The 7,500-nt window shown below is 38.3% G+C and overlaps 1 long non-coding RNA gene across 1 annotated transcript; it reads left to right on the top strand.

The window, feature by feature from the left end:
* Positions 1-239: 239 nt before the first annotated feature.
* On the top strand, positions 240-1,455 carry LOC128795351 (uncharacterized). Its single transcript, XR_008433493.1, has 2 exons — positions 240-760; positions 1,163-1,455. It is a non-coding gene; the product is annotated as an uncharacterized LOC128795351 (long non-coding RNA).
* The last annotated feature ends 6,045 nt before the right edge of the window (positions 1,456-7,500 follow it).

Genomic DNA, 7,500 nt, shown 5'->3' with positions numbered 1-7,500 from the left:
TCTAAGGAACGCAGCTCTGACCTTCCCTTGCACTTCATGGAAGGTAATCACCTCTGCTGCCTCCCAAAATATTTCAGCATCTATCACACCTGGTTTTGTGTCTTCTATCTACTGCAGGGTGTGAACCAGCAGCTTGTTTCAAGTATATTTTAATAAAATGTTTCTGCTTTCCCCTAGCCAAACTAAATGATGCCATTACATGCTGGCTTGTTATTTTTTATGGGCACTGTTGACAAGAGAAGCCTTACATTCTCCAGTAATTTCAATATCATAAACCTACTACTATTCTGTTATGGCAGCCTTAATTCTACAGTTCTCCATAGCCAGATCCAACACTTAGAAATATCCATTCTATCAAAATTCAAGTGCAGTGGCTGCATTAAAATCTTGCTCCTGCTCAAACCTGACAGTGACCAAATCACATTGTGAGACTCAGCCTTGTACTCAGAGCAGCAGAAGCCATTTCTGGGCAGGCTGTGGGTTCACCCTCTGCCTGCAGCCATCCCAAAAGCCCATTTCACTCTCACAGAATCATCAGGAGGAAAAAGGTCTGTAATGTCATAGAGTCCAGCTGTTAACTCAGCACCACCTTGTTCACCACTAAACCTACCTTCAAATACCACATCTGCATGGCTTTTGGACATTTCCAGGATGGAGATCCCACCACCACCCTGGGCAGCCTGTTCCAACACCTGACCACACTTTCAGGGAAGGAATTTTCCTTAACATCCAGTGTAAACTCTCCCCGGTGCATCTTGAGGTACTTTCCTCTCGTCCTGTCACTTGTTATTCAGGAGAAGAGACTGCTCCACACCTGTCTCCCTCCTCTCAGGGAATTATAGACTGTTAAGGTCCTTTACACTTGCCAAGCTCAGAATTTTCCCCGGTATTTACAGTATTTAGTATGAATCTGTGACAAGGGATTGTGGAGAAAGAGATTCTGTACATTTTGACTTGTGCACTAGATTTAGGAAAGGGATTTTTCCACATCACAACCACTCCCAAAACAAGATTGAAAATCAACCCAATTATATCACAAACCTGCAGAGAATCAGTCACACGAAGTCAAGAATATGCCTAATTAAAGGCTTTTACTTGTGCTTTTTTGCCCCTGTGTCAGACTCAATCATGAATACCTTAATAACCAGTTATTTTATTCCAGATGACACTTACAAAAGAAAATAGAAGTAAAAAAGTAGAGCTTTACAATCTACACAGAGAAACATCGCTAAGGAGGACAGCAGAGTTATACTATTCAACCAGGTGATGTAACAGGGCTGGTACTCAGCATATGCTACCAGAACCAATGATATGTGATGATTTGAATTCATATTTTATGTTCTTTTCCTGATTCTGTGTATGTAAACAGCCAAGTTCATAGTAGAAACTGCTAGACTGAACCAGAAATTATCTGAATGACTTAGTTATATAACTAAATAAATTTAATAAAGCTTTGATTATGTAGTTAAGTTTTTCACCTTGGAAAACTAGGACTTCTACTATCATGATTATGTTTATTTTTCTACAATTAATTCAACATATGTTTTACTGTAGAGTGGTTCAATAAGAGCTGTTGCTGCAGCTCAGGTTTCTAGCCAGATGCCTTTAAACTATTGCTCTTCATTAAAGGTATCCTATGTATTCACATTTACAGGTGTCACTGCTTTTACTATCATTTACTTCCTTTTAAACATAGGCTCTTAAAACCTTTTTCAGACAGGCAAGCCACAATACTACAAAAAATGCCTGCTTTAAATGTTTTTTTTTCCCCACATCTAATTTAGAGACAATTAAATAACTTTACAACTCACTCCAGGATTTGTTTATTTTTATTTTTTTTATAGTAGCCACCCTATAAGCAGCTTTATTACTGTGTGGATCCCTAACCATTACAGTGCTGTTAATTAGAAGAGCCCAAGTTAATGTGTCAGTGCAGCAGTGAATGGTAAACATAAACTCAACCACTCTTTGTTGCCCAGTTTAATGATGGCTAACCTGTGTTCACCTGGATTCCTTTCTATACCACAACCAGTCAAAGTTTTGACAAGGAAATGCTTTACAGATTTCTCTTACCTGCAAGTTGTTAAGGCAAATTGCCAGAAACTTTTGTGTATATATCATAGCATGTAAAAACACCTTAACATCTCCATTTAAGCAGAAAAGTAGGTGTATATTTCATATTGGCATTGGAACAAGAATTAATCTTAGCAGTTTATCAAAATTAGTATTTACCAGAACTCTCTTCTTATCCAAATATTTTTAAAAAGTTATAATTATTAATGTTCTTCAGGTATTTTGGCTGATAATCTAGAGATGGGGCTGGAGGTTCACAGGAGCAGTCTCTGCACCACAACAATTACCACAAGTATTTGAGAACGTTCTTGCTTAAAACACTTTCAAGCCCCACTCTCCAAAATAAGCAGCAGTGACTTTTTAAGCTTTTTTTTTTTTTAACCATCTAGCTACATCTTTAGAAGAAAAAAAAGCAAAGCTTCTTCACCTGCCACTCATACAAGACTCTTACACTTTAATGCTCTCTAAGAATTCTCACCCTGATTATATTATATTTTCTTCAGACACTGAAAGTTTCCATCCATTTTCCATCCTTTCATTCCCAGTTGGATTTCCTAAGCACAGCTCCACATCCTGTCCTCCCAGACCCCTTTTCCCCATGGTGGCTCCGGCCCGTGCCTCACTTCCCACAGCTCCCGTGCCCTCCTCTCCTGTGCTGTGGGTCCTCCCTCAGTCCATCTCCAGCAACATTTTCAAACAATTTTCAAAGTAGTCCTGGAACTAACAACACATGATTCCCAAGGGGTTTGTCTCTCATGGCTGAATGAACTTTAAACTAAATTTGCTATGGTTGAAGTGTGAGTCTACCCCTTATGAGACACTAGAAACTCTACCCAGAGAGAAATACCACCTGAGTGGTATTTAGATAAATAGAAAGGACATAGTTTTGATCTTTTAGAATAAAATATAGACAGCACACACTGCAATTTCTTAATTAATATAAAGCATTTAAAATGTTTATCTATCACAAATATTTTCAAGTGCATGATAAATAAGCCCAGTAAAGTTTAAACAAAGAGAACAGTGAGACATTGGAAAATATTTGTCTATTTCTCCTAACTAAATAACACCATTGAAAGCTTGAGTTCAAAATGTATTTGAGCAAAAAATGCATGAAAGTGAGGCATAAAAATCAGTCTTAAAATATATAAAAATATTGATTTAATAATAGTAAGGAGATTTTTTTCCCTTTCTAAGTGCCAGGTCAGTTACCTTGTTTGCTGGGAAAAAAAAAAAAAAAAAAAAAAAAAAGGTATTTTTCTATTAATGAAGACCATGTTCTCAAAATGGCAAGTAAATGGGTTTTAAAAGTGTCAAATATGTTTTGCCTTATTTGTCAAGGGTATAAATATTCTGCCTGGGAATTATGAAACCAAGAAGTCAGAGTTTTCCAGAAGAAATATATATGCAGGCAATTTATCAGCTCCCACAGAAAATCAGTCATAATATTACTTATATTTTTCTTGTGTACATTAATAATCATGTATGTTAAAGCATATACTTTATAATTCAGGATATTTGGACATTGAAGATGCTCTGAAATTGGACACACCATTTTAGAAACTCATAAATATACATGACTTAAGAAGCCATAAATAGCAATATGTCCATCCAGATAAGAAATGTGTTGGTTTTGTGTTTTTATAACCATGCATTGAAATAAGATAAGCCAACTACTGGTGGCTGATGGAAAATGGGATATAGAGACACACACCCTTGAGTACCAGAGATGATGGCTAATGTGCAATGTCAACCAGTGGTCTGATTCATTGCCTCTTAAAATCAGAATAATAATCCAGGTTCTATACAAAGGTTCAAACTCAGTATTCTGTGATGTTTTTTTCAGGGGAAAAAAAGGCACAAATGGAAAAAGCAGGGTTTATAGTATTATTCTTTTGAATCTCTTCCTGATAAGACACAGCACTAGAGCTTGTAGCAGAATTATTTTTGCTTCTTGTGAAAAGGTGTTGAAGCTAGAAGTAGGATCATGTAAAGATCTTGAAAGAATCCTGCACTAAGGAATGTTCTGAGGTGTCTGACACTGAGGTCGTGCATCCAGCATGCTGGAAGGCTTCAGTTCCAGACTTTCCTCTAAATTAGGGAAAGCAGGAAGCTGTGCTGCACCTCCTGTGTTAGGTCAGACCCTGACCCCATGTCCCGGCTGCCTGGGAGAAGGATGGGCTCTGCTGTCTTTTTCACTATTCCTCACTGTGCAACTTCTGATAAAACTAATATACTGAATATACTGCCACAAGAGCTTTTCAGTTTAAATGGATCTTTGCTTTTAGATGAAAAGCCACACAGGATTAAAAAAAAAAAAAAAAAAAAAAGGAATACCATGTTGTTCTAACAAACAGGAGATGCTGCCTATTGCTCAGGCTTTACAATGCCTGACTTATATGCGGGCTGGAAAAATGAACACCTGGAGCATTTTACTGTTTCCATATTTCACAGGGAAAGAGAAGTTTATTCCCCACAGCAGCATCATCTTCTACTCCATTTAGACTGCAGTTAAGGCGGGGGGGGAAAGGCAAATGGTGCAGACAGACAAGAAAGAACTCCTATTATTCTGGTTATGTCACAGTACAGAAAACTTGTGAGGGACCAGCTCATCAGAAAGAAAGATTTCCACCCACACTGCTGCACACAGGTCAGCCCAGTAAGTGCACAGCACAGTCTGTGTGATGGAAAACTGCACAGGGATAGTGCTGGGGAAGGGAGGGAGGCACTGAAGAGGAGCTGCTCAGTGTGTGGGGCAGGTGGGTGACACTTGGGGTGCTCTCTGCAGTCAGAGGCTCCTATGGTCACAGCCAGCCTGGGGGATTTGAGCCTGGCCACTGCTGACCTTTGCCACAATGCTGGGAGCCACCTTGGCTAATGCCTCCTCTAGCAGTGCTCCCCAAAGCCTTGGGAAGGAGAACTCCTGTGGGCCCCAGGCTTCTTGTAACTCTGTGCTGCAAACCAGCTTAGGGGTGCTGTTCCTGAATGGCTAAAGCAACAGGGATATCACATTTACCATTCTGGGAAAATGCTTCGTGCTTTCCTGAGGATCTGAGATTGAGTACCTTGATATCTAAACAGTACCTGCAGGCTGTACAACCAGGCAGTTGAATTTCTGAGACTTAGTTGGAGGGGAAAAAAAAGAATAACACAAGTGGAAGTAGTAACAGGGACTGTGTTATCACATGGCATTTGGAAGTGAATCTTCAAATCAACAGTCTGACTAATGCATGAGTCATTGTTCATATTTAAAATAATTGCTTAAAAAAAACCCCAAAACAAAACAAACAAGTCATGTGGAATTTTAGTAATACATGCATACAAATTTTCTGCACAAGCTAAAAATCCCCTAATTTCTTAAGCCTTATAAACAAATGTTTGATCAAAAAGCAGACAATAAATTACCCATCTATGTTATTCAACCATCATTTTATAGCATGTACCCAAATTTAGATCTTGGGTATAAATTTATGCTTCTGCTACTGCACCCCAATATCACAACAAATCACTCAGAAAAGACAGCTCATAGACTTCTGCTAACAGCCAGCTGAATTAAACCTTAGAAGTCCTAACCTCAAAACTTAATTGATTACAAGGGAGATTAAAGCAGACATATTCCAACTCCAAGATTTATTGGCTACTGTACCAGCAATAGCTTTCTATCCCATAAAGGTCAATATAGACTTTTTATACTTGCAAACAGGAAATACAGTATAATTGCACTTCAGAGTTAGATGGATATCAGCAAAGAAAGGACTATGAATGTGCATTGCTAGCAGAAAATACTGTAGGTTCAAAAATTGAACAATTAATTGAAAGCATTACAGAAAAATTATCTGAGATCCATAAATTGCTTTGGATTTAGAGCAGGCACACTAATGGGTAAGAAATAACAACAGAGAATTAAAATTGCTTTGTTGTTCAGATACTGCTTAAAATAGCATCCATTTAAATATTAAAGAAAATAATAATTTGTCACATTATAAGTAATTATGATGGCTTTTAGAAACCAGAGAAATGTTTAGAAGCTTTATGGTACCTGAACCTTCCAACAATGCTTTGACAACCAAAAAGTAACCTTAGCAGCTGAGAAAATTCTTTCTTGAAAAACCTACCTGAAAGCAGTTTTACAGAAGCAGATTACTAAATTAGTTTTTTGCCAGTCTGTCATAGGTTCACAGTACCTTCATCTGCTTCCTAAATCTTTGCAGTAAGCGACTACAGAAAATATCTGAGCAAAATTCAAGAATTATTGGCTGTGTTTTGAATACATCAATGTGCACACGTTAAAAACTCTGTCAGCAGGGTCAAGTTGGTTATTTACCAGAGCAGGAGCAGTAGAAGAGGAAAAAAAAACCCTTAAGTGCCCAACTGACAGAAAACACATTATTATGATAAGATGGATGGAATTTGAAGATGTCAGATTGTCTGAAACCACAAAAAGATAAAAAAAAAGGGGAGGGAGGCTGGGGGTGAAGAGTTAAAAAAAAAAAAAAAATAGAAACTGTAGAACCTAGTCTTTTAAAGCAGACACGGGGTGAAATATTGATATGATCTCAGAGAATTATAGCAGAAGATGAAAATGGTTTCAGAAAAGAGCAGACATGGCTACAGACATAGGTGAATGTCCCTAATCGAGAGCAGTCACACCCAGGACAGGAATGTTCTGTCCAAAGTACATTTTAATGATGAGAAAACTCATTCTGAAAACTGAATGCAAGTCTGTTTAAAGTGTTTCATCCATCTCCCTATTTCTCTTTAGCTAATTAACAAAAAGAACAGTCCATTTTCTATCTATTTTCTTTTTTTTTTTTTTTTTTTTTTGTTTGTTTCATTTTATCTTCACATCTATGTTATTGCATGTTCTAGATGGCCTATAAGAGACAAATTGTTAGCACCCATGGAAGTAGAGAATCTGTGGGTCTGCAAGTCCTGCAGGGAACCTGTACCAGATCAGAATTCTATGCCAAAAGTGTGAAGGGGAGCCATGAGAAATGGAATAGTCTCACACAGGAAAAAAACTGAAATTAAACAAGTTGAGTAGTCTGGGCCCTAAAACCTGCACATTCCTAAGTGTGCAGCTTCCATTCAACGTTTTATTGCAATATTAGAGATGAGGACACAATCTGAGCATGCCAACACTAAACCCAGGTGTTTCTGGGGGGAAGTGAGCAGAGTGGCCTTGGTTTACGTCAGGTGTCACTGAAGAAGGGAGCAGGGGAACCTCACCCTTCACACGGAAATCTGGAGGTCACACTGGGGTCAGGTGTTTGTGTCCTCCTCAGGGCTGTCATGCAGGAAGGAGAAGAGCTTCTCCTGAACTCTGAGATTCTACTGCTCCTGCAGACCAAACCCAGTGTGACAAACCCTTCAGGTATCACAGAAAGAGATGAAATTAGGAGCAGCTACTGAATAGACTTTGTTTTT

Source organism: Vidua chalybeata, chromosome 14, assembly GCF_026979565.1.
Source record: "Vidua chalybeata isolate OUT-0048 chromosome 14, bVidCha1 merged haplotype, whole genome shotgun sequence".
In the NCBI taxonomy this organism is placed as follows: Eukaryota; Metazoa; Chordata; class Aves; order Passeriformes; family Viduidae; genus Vidua; species Vidua chalybeata.
This window is presented reverse-complemented; position numbering and strand designations above follow the sequence as displayed.